The following is a 12,925-nucleotide window of genomic DNA, read 5'->3' on the forward strand; positions in this document are numbered from 1 at the left end:
AATTATTTCATACGTTTGTAATACTTAATTTTTCTTGTCACAGTCTTCATTCCTTTCTGGGAATCCTCAAACCTCCCCAGTATTTCTTTTTTTCTAATTTGCATACATTAAATTTCCTTCTTTAAGCTTTCTACTAGTTTTGAAAAATGCATAAGATAATGTATTCAACAAAATATCACACAGAATAACTTTGGTACCCTAAAAATACTCTGTGCTTTACTATTTAATTATCATGCTCTGTACCTACCAGAGCTTCTGGGAATCAATGAGTTTTTATTGTCTCTATAGTTTTGCTTTTTCCAGAACATCATATTATTGAAATCATATCTTCTTTTTTCTTTTCTTTTTCTTTTTCTTTTCTTTTTTTTTTTTTTGTGACAGAGTTTTGCTCTTGTTGCCCAGGTTGGAGTGCAATGGCACTATCTTGGCTCACCGCAACCTCAGCCTCCCGGGTTCAAGCAATTCTCCTGCCTCAGCCTCCCAAGTAGCTGGGATTACAGGCATGTGCCACCACGTCTGGCTAATTTTGTATTTTTAGTAGAGACAGGGTTTCACCATGTTGGCCAGGCTAATCTGAAACTCGGACCTTAGGTAATCCCCCACCTCGGCCTCCCAAAGTGCTGGGATTACAGGCATGAGCCACCGCCCCGGCCTCCTTTTTTCTTAATTAACTAAAGACTACCATAAAGTTAGATTTCCTTAGTTTTTACCGAATGTCTGTTTTCTGTCTGAGGAGCCCATTCAAAACATGGCCTTACATTAAATTGTCATTTCTCTTTATGAATCTCTTTGTGGTGACAGTTTGTCAGAATTTTCTTGCTTTTGGCGACCTTGACAATTTTGAGTAATACTCGTCAAATTATTTGCAGGTTACCCCAATACTAGATTTTTTCTCTATTTTTTTTTCTCATCATTACACTGACTTCATGGGATTTTGAGAAGAAGTCCACATATCTAAAGTGTAATTTTCATCACATGTATGTAAATCAAATGTATATACTATCAATTATTTATGATTATTGATATTGACAGTAGTTACCAGGCTGAAGTAGTATCTGTCAGATTTCTCCACTACAATGCTATATGTATTTTCCCCGTTCTATTCTGTACCTTTAAAAGGGGACCAGTGTCTGCAGCTCACACTTAAGGAGTGGAGAGTTATACTTGTCTCTAGGCTGTCTGTAGATAAATTATTTGGCTTTCCTCTTCATGAGAGATTTGTCTCTTTTCGTGACTTACTAATTTGCTCAATTATGTATTTATATCAGTATAGATGCACAGGTATTTATTTAATCCTCTATGTTATAATCCAGCACTACTTCATTTTTTGCTAAAATTGTTCCAGCTTTGGCTAGTAGAATTTCTTTCCCTTGGCTGCTGTGTCGCGCTTTATTTCCAACTGTCATTTCTTTTTTCTTTCTTTCTTTTTCTTTTTTTAGCATTTCATTACTTTCTGGCATTATAAGATACTCCAGACTCATCTTATATATTTCCTGCCATAGTCCTAAAATCAACCATTTCTCCAAGAAGCTCCACTTACATTTATTGTAGAAACCAAGATGCGGGAATAGATGTGCATGTTGCTACTTGTGTATTTCTTCAGATGCTATAAGGTGACAAAGCAAAAAATACATGTGTATATACACTAACATATGTATAGATATATTTTATAAATACTTCTATATGTAACTATTCATATATACATAAAGTTAAATAAATTCCCAATGAGATATGCAACTTTAATTCATATTACTAAATGTATCATCCTACTTTCTACCTCTTGTGTATCTGCAAAATCCTACTCCAACCATGAGAACCTGACTCATAGTGTAAGCCAACTTTTTTTCTTAACTGTTCAATTCCAGTATACATCTATAGCAGTATCAGAAATGTTAACTCATATTTCTACTGAAAACAACTTTATCAAATAAATTCCTTATGGGCATTTAATTTTGCCTTTAACCTTAGAGACTCCATTCATTTCTGAAAATACTTACATCAGCACCCTTTTCCCAACCCCTTTAGTGGGGTTGTTTCCTATATTTGTAATAAAACTAAATTATCTCATCACAGTCTACATTGTTTCCTGTTATCTCATGACTTTCTTTTTTGTTTGTTTTTTGTTTTTTGTTTTTGAGATGGAGTCTCACTCTGTTGCCCAGGCTGAAGTGCAGTGGTGCAATCTCAGCTCACTACAACCTCCACTTCCCAGGTTCAAACGATTCTCCTGCCCCAGCCTCCCAAATATCTGGGATTACAGGCACACACCACCACGCCCAGCTAATTTTTATATTTTTAGTAGAGACGGGGTTTCACTATGTTGGCCAGGCTGGTCTCCAACTCCTGACCTCATGGTACGCCTGCCTCGGCCTCCCAAAGTGCTGGGATTACAGGCATGAGCCATCACACCAGGCCTATCCCATGATTTTCTATGTAATTTTTAAGAATTTGTTTTCGTCAAGGTTCTCTCTTATTTTCTATATTTCTACAGTTCTTGACAAATGCATAATGTCAAATATCCTTATTTACAGTATCATACGAAATAGTTGTACTCTTTAAACATTTCCTGTGCTTCACTTATTCTCAGCCTCTAGTAATTATTTGATCTTTTATTATCCCATTAGTTTTGCCTTTTCTAGAACATAATATGGATTGAATCATATAGCACATAGCCTTGTCAGCTGGCTAATATACATTTAAGATTTTTCCTGTTATTTTTTGGTTTGATAGCACAGACTATTGATGCAATGAAATATTTTTCAACAATCTGAGTATGAAGCCAAACAATAACCTGGAAAAAACTTAAAAGCATATTAGCCAGCTGACAAGGCTACATGCTATATGATTCCATCTATATTATTTTCCAGTTTATTTATCTATTCACCTATTGAAGGACTTCTGGATATATTCCCGGTTTTGGTAATTATTCATAACACTATTACAAACTTCTACCTGTAAGTTTTAGTGTGAACATAGATTTTAAACCACTGTGTAAGAACCTCAGGGCCTGGTTGTCAAATTGTATGGTGACATGTTTAGCTTTGTTGGGGCTGCCATATTGTCTCTGACAGAGGATATAGTATTTTATTAACACACACCAATCAGCAATGAGTGGGAGCTCCTTTAGAAGTTCCAATTATCCCTGCACTATTTGAGGAAAAGCCAGCATTTCTCCATTGAGTTGCCTTTGCTTCTTTGTCAAAGATCACTTGACTGTGTTAGTATGGTTCTATTTCTGAGCTTTGTACTCTGTTCCATGGGCCTATTATTTCATTAATACAATGACTCCTTAGCTACTGTAGCTTTATGGTAAATCTTTAAGTTGAATAGTGTCAGTCTTCCAACTTTGCTCTTCTTCTTTAATATTGTGTTGACTACTCTAGATCTTTTGCCCTTGCACATAAGCTTTATAATAAATTTGTTGATAATGAAAATTAGTTGGCTGAAATTCTTATTGGGATTAAGTTGAAGTTATAGATAAATTTGGAAAGAAATGGCATTTTAAGAATATTGAGCCTTCCAATATATGAACACATGATCTTTTCATTTACTTAGGTAGTCATCAATTACTTTTAAAAGAGCTTTGTAGTTTTCCATGTCAAGTTTCTGTACATATTTGGCTACATTTGTACATATTTTAGAGTCATTATAAATAACAATATGTTATTAATTTAAATTGCTCATTGCTGGTATATGGGAATGAAATTTACTCTATATATTAATCTTGTATCCTGTGTAAACTTGCAATAATCATTTATTTCCAGAACTTTTGTCAAATTTCTGGGATTTTCTACATAAACACGTAGGTCACCTGCATGCGAAGATAGCTTTATTTAGTTTTTCCAATATGTATACTTCATTTTTGTCTCACTGTATTAGCTAGGATTTATAGTATACTGTTGAGTAGGAATGATGTGAGAGAATTTTGAATATAATTTCATCTTCTTGTGGTAAGAACCCAACATGAGACCTGCCTTTTTAAAACACTTTAAATGTACGATACAATATTGTTGACTATAGGTACAATGTTATATAACACATCTCTAGAAATCATTTGTCTTGCTTAACTAAAAGATTTTGCCCATTGATTGATTAGTAACTCCCCATTTCCTCTATTCCCAGGCCCTATCAACTACCATTCCACTCTGATTCTATGAATTTGACTATTTTAGATACCTCATATAAGTGAAATCATGCAGTATTTATCTTTCTGTGACTAGCTTATTTCCCTTACTGTCTTTTTACTTTAATTTCATTTTACTATGGCATCAAGGCATCAATGCTGTCATTTATTGCAAAATTTCCTTCTTGCTACAGGCTAAATAATATCCTATTGTGTGTATATATCATATTTTCTTTATTCAGTCATCTGTCAAAGGACATATAAATTGTGTCCATATCTTGGCTATTTGTGAGAAATTGTGAGAAAAAAAATTGCCAGATAATTTGTGAGAAAAAGAAATAAAATACCCCCACATCAGAAAGAAGAAGTACAATTGTTTCTGTCTACAGGTAGCATGATCTCATATAATGAAATTTTAAAGACTCCACTAAAAAATATTTGAACAAATGAATTTAGTAAAGTTGCAGGACACAAAATTAAAACACACAAAATAATTGTGTTTCTATATATTAACAGTAAACTATTTTAAAATAAAATTAGAAAATCAATTTCATTAACAAAAAATAAATTAATTGGGAATAAACTACAGAGATGAAGGACTTACATATTAAAAACTATGAAACACCAATAAAATAATTTTTTTTTTTTTTTTTTTTGAGACAGAGTCTCACTCTGTCGCCCAGGCTGGAGTGCAGTGGCCAGATCTCAGCTCACTCTAAGCTCCGCCTCCCCGGTTTATGCCATTCCCCTGCCTCAGCCTCCCAAGTAGCTGGTACTACAGGTGCCCGCCACCACCTCCAGCTAGTTTTTTGTATTTTTTAGTAGAGACGGGGTTTCTCTCTGTTACCCAGGATGGTCTCGATCTCCTGACCTCGTGATCCACCCGTCTCGGCCTCCCAAAGTGTTGGGATTACAGGCTTGAGCCACCGCACCCAGCCTAAAATAAATTTTAAGAGACACAAGAAAATGAAGAAACATTTTGTGTTCACAGATTTTAAAAGTAATATTTTTAAAATGTGCATACTTTTCAAAGCAATCCACAATGTTGTCACCACCAAAACTTCAATGGTATTTTTTACAGAAAAAAAAGAAGAAGAAATGCAACTACAAAAGTCATAAATAGCCAAATCAATTCAGAGAAAGAAAAACAAAACTGTGGTTATCTCACATCCTGATTTCAAAACATAATACAAAGCTATAGAAATAAATATGGTGAGGCAATATTTGCTTTGCTCTCAATCTTAGAGGAAAGCATCTAGTTTATCACCGTTAAATATAATATTTGCTATTGATTTTTTGTAAGTGTTCTTAATCAAGTTGAGGACGTTCTCCTATATTGTCAGTTTGCTAAGTGTAATTATCATAACTAGAAATTATATTTTGTCAAAACTTTTCCTGCATCAATTGATACGATAGTATAATTTTTCTTCTTTAGTCTGCTGATTTGGTGAATTACATTAAATGATTTGTGAATATTGAAACAATCTTGCATACCTGAAATAAATCCCACTTGATTGTGAAATATAATTATTTTGATATATTGTTGGATCCAATAAGTTAGGATCTTTTGAGAAGTTTTGCATCTAGGTTCATGAGAGATACTAGTTTGTACTTTCCCTTTCCTGTAATGTTTTTGTTTAGTTTTGACATTAGGATAATTTTTGCCTCATAGAATGAGTGGAAAGTCTTCATTCTACTTTCCGTTTCTGGGAGAGTTTGTGGAGAACTAGTATCTTTTATTCTTAAAATATTTGGTAAAAGTCACCCCTTAAAATCATTTGTTCCTGATGCTTTCTTTTCAGAAAGATTATTAACTTTGGTTTAATTTATTTAATAGATATTGATGTTTTCAGATTATATATTTCTCCTACATGAGTTTGGAAGATTTCTGTTATTCAATGAGTTAATCAATTGCATCAAAGTTTTAAAACTGTGGTGCCCATGGAATTAACAGTGATGGCCTCATAGAATCAACAGTGATGCCCTCTTTTTAATTTCTCTTTTTTGTTTTTTGAGACAGAGTCGTGCCCTGTTGCCTAGGCTGGAGTGCAGTGTCATGATCTTGGCTCACTGAAACCTTCGCCGTCTGGCTCAAGTGCTTCTCGCACCTTAGTCTACCAAGTAGCTGGGACTACAGGCACACACCAGCATGCTCAGTTAATTTTTTTTTTTTTTTTTTTTTTTTTTTGTAGAGACGGTCTTTGGCCATGTTGCCCAGGTTTGTCTCCCAACTCCTGACCTCAAGCAATCCGCCTGCCTGGGCCACTCAAAGTGCTGGGATTATAGGCGTGAGCCACCACCCTCTGCCCTCTTTTTCATTTCTGATATCAGCAAACTGTATCTTTTCTCTTTTTTTCCCCTGGTTAAATTGATCAAAAGTATATCAATCTTACCAGTTTACCAATTTATAAATTATATTGAACTTTTCTAAGAAACAGCATTTGGTGCTTCTCTTAAATTCATGTTTTGTTTTGTTTTGTTTCAGATATGTAGATCAGGGTTTGTATTAGGACCCTAATTCTCTGATGGTCTGAGAAAAGCTGTCAATTTTCAGATTGTTCAGTTTTTCTCTTCTTACAATGTTCAACATGAAATTTTCAAGCTTTTTACAAATCAAAATTGAAACTAAGTCTATGTCTGAATTTAAATATGTATATGTATACATATATGTGTCTTAAAATATTTTTCTTGTGCGCTTGTTACTTTTCAAAATAACATTCTGTTCTCATTTATGATTTCAATTCCTCCTTGTGGACTTTTTGAATGACTATCTTTAAAAACATCTATTCTATTTCTGAAATTATCTTTATTTATTTTGATCACGTATTTTATTTTTTGAACCTTTGTTATCCTTTTTTAAAATTTTGTACTTTTTTTAAAATTCTGCTGATCCAGAATGGGCCATTCATATTTAACAATGATGCCTGCAACTATGGGAGAGAAACTCCATATGTGGGCAGGATCTGTTCAATGTTGTTCTTTATTTTCTGTGCTGGATCTTAGGATTGGTTGTTTTGTTGGGCAGAAATTCACTCCTCTAAGGTACATTTGACATTTTTAAGAAAAAGTGTTGACTCATACTTTCTTGACATTCTGAATATAAAGTAAGATAGATAAATTGGTGGTTTAAATGCTTTGCATAACTTCAATTAATTTCCCTGGCTTTCAACCTCATGACTTGCCTGTAACATTCCTGGTGTTTCCAAATCCAAAGCTTCCCAAGCATATTTGGGCAGGATTACTGAGTATTCTAACCTGCAGCTTCTGCCAACTTATTTTATCAGTTGGCATTCCTCTCTCTTCATTTAGTGTTCTCACAATCTGTTGAAATCTCTTCTGATTTTTTTTTTCCTTTCCAATTCTTTTTACTATTTTAAGCCCATGTACTTTCTCTTTCTGTAATATCATTTACCCATATTTAGGAACAAAATAAAAGAGAAAAATGTGTATACGGCAAGCCTTATTTAATTGGAATTTCTACCTGAAGTGCTTCAAATACAATTTAATATAAATTTAGAAAGATTCTAAAGATTATCACTTATTTATAATATTGTCATATTTGACAGTTCACTAAATAGTGCAGAGAAAGCCTCAGAAGCCCAGATTATTTTTCTAAGAACATTGACTTCCAAAAGGGAAGAAGTGTGGTGATTGTTACTTAATTGTTACATTTTGTGATCTACTGATTATTTTTTAAAGACAGCAATCTTTATATTTTTTAAGTAAAAATATTTTTAAATAAAAAAGTCTATTACAGCAATAATTTTATAAATGTAGACATTTTATTATGAATGCAGAAGAAAGATGTAAACTCCTAATAATGATCAAAAGAGATAGTGCCATTTCTTACATATAATCTTCTTTCTGGGTTCATACAGTTGTTGTCTGAAGTTGGGAAACAATTGCCTAGCAAAATTACTAGAAATGATCATACAACACAGTAGCCTTTAAGAAGCACTTTATAAGGCATATGTGCTCGGCTATGATGAAATTTAACCCAGCCTTTCTAATTCTCATCATTGGCTTTATTAAATAGCCCCAATAACTCCAATAATTCTGCCAACAACATTTAATCATGAAAGCCAGATCTATATGAAATATTATCACATGATTCACATTTTAATGCTGAGTAGACCACTGGAAATTACGGGTAGCACCCAGAGATAGATAACACATAATTTATGCATTTAAAAATGTTTTGTTAAGGAAAATTGACAAATAGGATCTAATTAAACTAATAGCTTCTTCACAGGAAAAGAAACTATTAATATAAACAGAGTAAACAGACAACCTACATAATGGGAGAAAAGTTTTGGATGGCATCCATCTGACAAAGGTCTAATGTCCAGCACCTATAAGGAACTTAAACAAATTTACGAGAAAAAGAAACAACCCCATTAAAAAGTGGCAAAGAACATGAACAGACTCTTCTCAAAAGAAGACATACATGCAGCCAAAAAACATACAAATAAAAAAGCTCAACATCACTGATAATTAGATAGATACAAATCAAAACTACAATGAGACACCATCTCACACCTGTCAGAATGCCTATTATTAAAAAATCCAAAAACAACAGATGTTTGTGAGTTTGTAAAGAAAAAGGAATGCCTTTACACTCTTAGTGGGAGTATAAGTAGTCCAACCATTGTGGAAGACAGTGTGGCAATTTCTTAAAAACCTAGAGGCAGAAACACTGTTTGACCCAACGATCCCATTACTGGGTACGTGCCCAAATGACTGTAAGTCTATTATAAAGATACATGCACACATATGTTCATTGCAGCACTATTCACAATAACCAAGACATGGAATCAACCTAAATGCCCATCAATGACAGACTGGATAAAGAAAATGTGGTACACATACACCATGGAACACTATGCAGCCATAAAAAGAAATAAGATCATGTCCTTTTCAGGGCCATAGATGGAGCTGTAGGCTATTCTCCTTAGCAAACTAACACAGGGACAGAAAACCAAATACAGGATGTTCTCACTTATGAGTTGGAGCTAGATAATGAGAACATATGAACACATAGCGGGGAAAAACACACACTGGGGCCTATCGGCGGTGGGGGGGCGGGTAGGGAGGGGAATGGGAGGAGCTAGAGGATCAGGAAAAATAGCTAATGGATGCTGGGCTTAATACCTAGATGTTGGGGTGATCTGTGCAGCAAACCACCGTGGCACGTGTTTATCTATGTAACAAATTTGCACATCCTACACATGTACCCCTGAACTTAAAATAAAAGTTGGTTTGTAGTTCTCCTTGAATAGGTCCTTCAAATCCCTTGTTAACTGTGTTCCTGTGTATTTTATTCTCTTTGTAGCAATTGTAAATGGGGGTTCATTCATGATTTGGCTGTCTATTATTGGTGTATAGGAATGCTTGTGTTTTTTGCACATTGATTTTGTATACTGAGAGTTTGCTGAACTTTCTTCATCAGTTTAAGGAGTTCTGGTGCTGAGATGATGGGGTTTTCTAAATATAAAATCATGCCACCTGCAGAGAGAGACAATTCAACTTCCTCTCTGCCTATTTGAATATGATTTATTTATTTCTCTTGCCTGATTGCCATGGCCAGAATTTCCAATACTATGTTTAACAGGAGTGGTGAGGGACAGCATCCTTGTCATGTACCAATTTTCAAAGAGAATACTTCCAGCTTTTGCCCAGACACCCATTCAATATGTTATTGGCTGTGGGTTTGTCATAAATAGCTCTTATTATTTTGAGATAAGTTTCATCAATACCTAGTTTATTGAGAGTTTTTAACATGAAGAGATGTTGAATTTTATCAAAGGCCTTTTCCACATTTATTGAGATAATCATGTAGTTTTTGTCTTTGGTTCTGTTTATATGATGGATTATGTTTACTGATTTGCATATGTTGAACGAGCTTTGCATCCCATGGATGAAACTGACTCGACCATAGTGGATAAGGTTTTTTATGTTCTGCTGGATTCGGTTTCCCAGTATTTTATTGAGGATTTTTGCATCCATGTTCATCAGGGATGTTGGCCTGAAGTTTTCTTTTTTTGTTGTGTCTCTTCTCAGATTTGGAATCAGGATTATGCTGGCTAAACTAAGTTCTACACATTTTAAAGTCTCAATTTGTTCTTCAAAAGTATTTAAATTCTATAAAAATAATAGAGAATTCAGAGAGAAAATGTTTTAACAAAACGCTAATATCTTTTGCAATTGTACTTAAATGCCACAGGGATGCTATTTGAAATTAGAAAAAAAAAAAAGCCATCAAAAAGTGGGCAAAGAACATGAACAGACACTTCTCAAAAGAAGATATTTATTTGACCAATGAACATATGAAAAAAAAAACTCGACATCACTGATCATCAGAGAAATGCAAATCAAAGTCACGATGAGATACCATCTCCACCAGTCAGAATGGCGATTATTAAAAAGTCAAGAAACAATATATCCTGGTGAGGCTGTGAGAAATAGGAACGCTTTACACTGTTGGCGGGAACATAAATTAGTTCAACCACTGTGGAAAAGAATATGGTGATTCCTCAAGGATCTAGAACCAGAAGTACCATTTGACCCAGCAATCCCATTACTGGGCATATACTCAAGGATTATAAATCATTCTACTATGAAGACACATGTACATGCATGTTTATTGCAGAGCTTTTTACAACAGCAAAGTCATGGAACCAACCCAAATGCCTATCAATGATAGGCTGGATAAAAAATATGTGGTACACATATACCTTGGAATACTATGCAGCCATAAAAAGGAATGAAATCACGTCCTTTGCAGGGACGTGGATGAAGCTGGAAGCCATCATCCTCAGCAAACTAACACAGTAGCAGAAAACCAAACACTGCATCTTCTCATTCATAATTGGGAGTCGAACAATGAGAACACATGGACACAGGGAAGGGGAACATCACACACCAGGACCTGTTGGGGGGTAGGAGTGAAGGGAGAGAACTTAGAGGACAGGTCAATAGGTGCAGCAAACCACCACGGCACACGCATAACTGTGTAACAAACTTGCACTTTCTATACTTGTGTCCTGGAACTTAAAGTAAAATTTTTAAAAAGTTCGAAATATAGAAAAAAATTAACATGTTTTGTTTTTGCCTTTTTGCTTATTATTGGTATGTTTAATCTACTGAAAAACAACCTGAAGACAAAACTATTACATAGAAGACACTTTTTAAAAACTAGGCCATTTTTTATACATTAGTCAGATTCCTGAAGTCAATATAAACAACAAAAAATATACTTCTGGAAGGAGACTTACAAAAATGTTAATGGACAACCTTGGTATTGAAGGCATTTATTTCACTTATACATACATTTTAAAAATGAAACAGCTGCAATTTTTTCTGCAATCACTTCCAATATCTTATTGTTTTGTGTAGCTCTTAATTTTAAATTAAATTTGATTTACAGTCACAAAATTAAATGCCAAATTGATAAATGTATCTGAAGTATTTCCAAAAACAACAAAAAATTTAAAAAACGATTGATGAAAGTTAAATGCTGTCTAAACTAAGTTTTACCTGTTTTAAGGTCTCAATTTGTTCTTTAAAAATATGTAATTGCTATAAAATAACAGAGAATTCAGAGATAAAATGTTTTAACAAAATGCTAATATCTTTTGTAATTATATTTAAATGCAACTGGGATGCTATTTGAAATTAGAATAAAATTTAGTTATTCTAATTTATAAATTCAAATCTAATTTTAGAATCTGTAAGCTTGCCTATAAAAAATGGTTTCAAATATTTTTGTAAGAAATGTTTAATTACTTATTTTAGAAATTTTGTGATACAGATGTAACTTATAACATTATTTTTTAGCTCCAAATTGTTTAAGTGAATTTGATAAACTAGATTATTACGTATAACAATTTCTTTCAGTTAGTGGTACTGGAGCAGATCATGTATTAATACAGTTTCCCGTGACAAAACCCTGGCCCTTCTGACCCCCTAAACCAGAATTCTTTCCATCATTGTTTCAGGCTTCAAAATGGTGAGAATATAATGAGGAAAGGAAAGAATCTATGGAGAAGTACAGAGAAATTGTTAACAACTGTCAAGATCTTGCCTCATTACTTCTCCAGGAGTGATGTCTGTCCTTTTCTTCAAACACATTCTGTATTCTAGGAATTCTGAATTATTTTGGATTAGTCAAATTCACTATAAATTCTACTGTATTTTCAAACATCTTACTTAAATAGGAACATTTATCCTTCTGGCCACTTTTATGGGCTATTTCCTCTTTACCTATCATGACATTTTTGCCATTTTTAAAGACCACCAGAACTGAGATTGGTACCTTTCCCATGTAATCGTTTCAAAGCTAATCATGACATGCAAAATATTATTTAGTTATTTGTTTTCAGAAGGGTTGTCTTGTACTCAGAGATGGTATTCTAAAGTCAGTATGTTAAAAAAAAAAAAAAATCTAACATCAATATTACCCTTGAAAATCACTGAACTGCAAATTAAAAGACTCTCCACCACATAAGCCATTGTGTATGAGATGACATGTGTAAGATCTAAACTTAGGCAGTGTTAGGAAAGGAAATTTCCTAACTTGGACTTTTATAATGTTAAATACAGTAGGTTTTTTCATTTTAAAAATATATAATATTAAGGTACAATTCACATGGAGTAAAATTAATCCTTTCTGGTATATATTTCTGAATGTTTGGCAAAGCATATAATCATGTAACTGGCAACACAATCATGATGTAAAACAAATTCATCACACTGAACGATTGGCTTCAGGCACTTTTGCTTCAAACCATCCTCCAAAACACA

Source organism: Papio anubis, chromosome 6 (assembly GCF_008728515.1).
Source record: "Papio anubis isolate 15944 chromosome 6, Panubis1.0, whole genome shotgun sequence".
Lineage (NCBI taxonomy): Eukaryota > Metazoa > Chordata > Mammalia > Primates > Cercopithecidae > Papio > Papio anubis.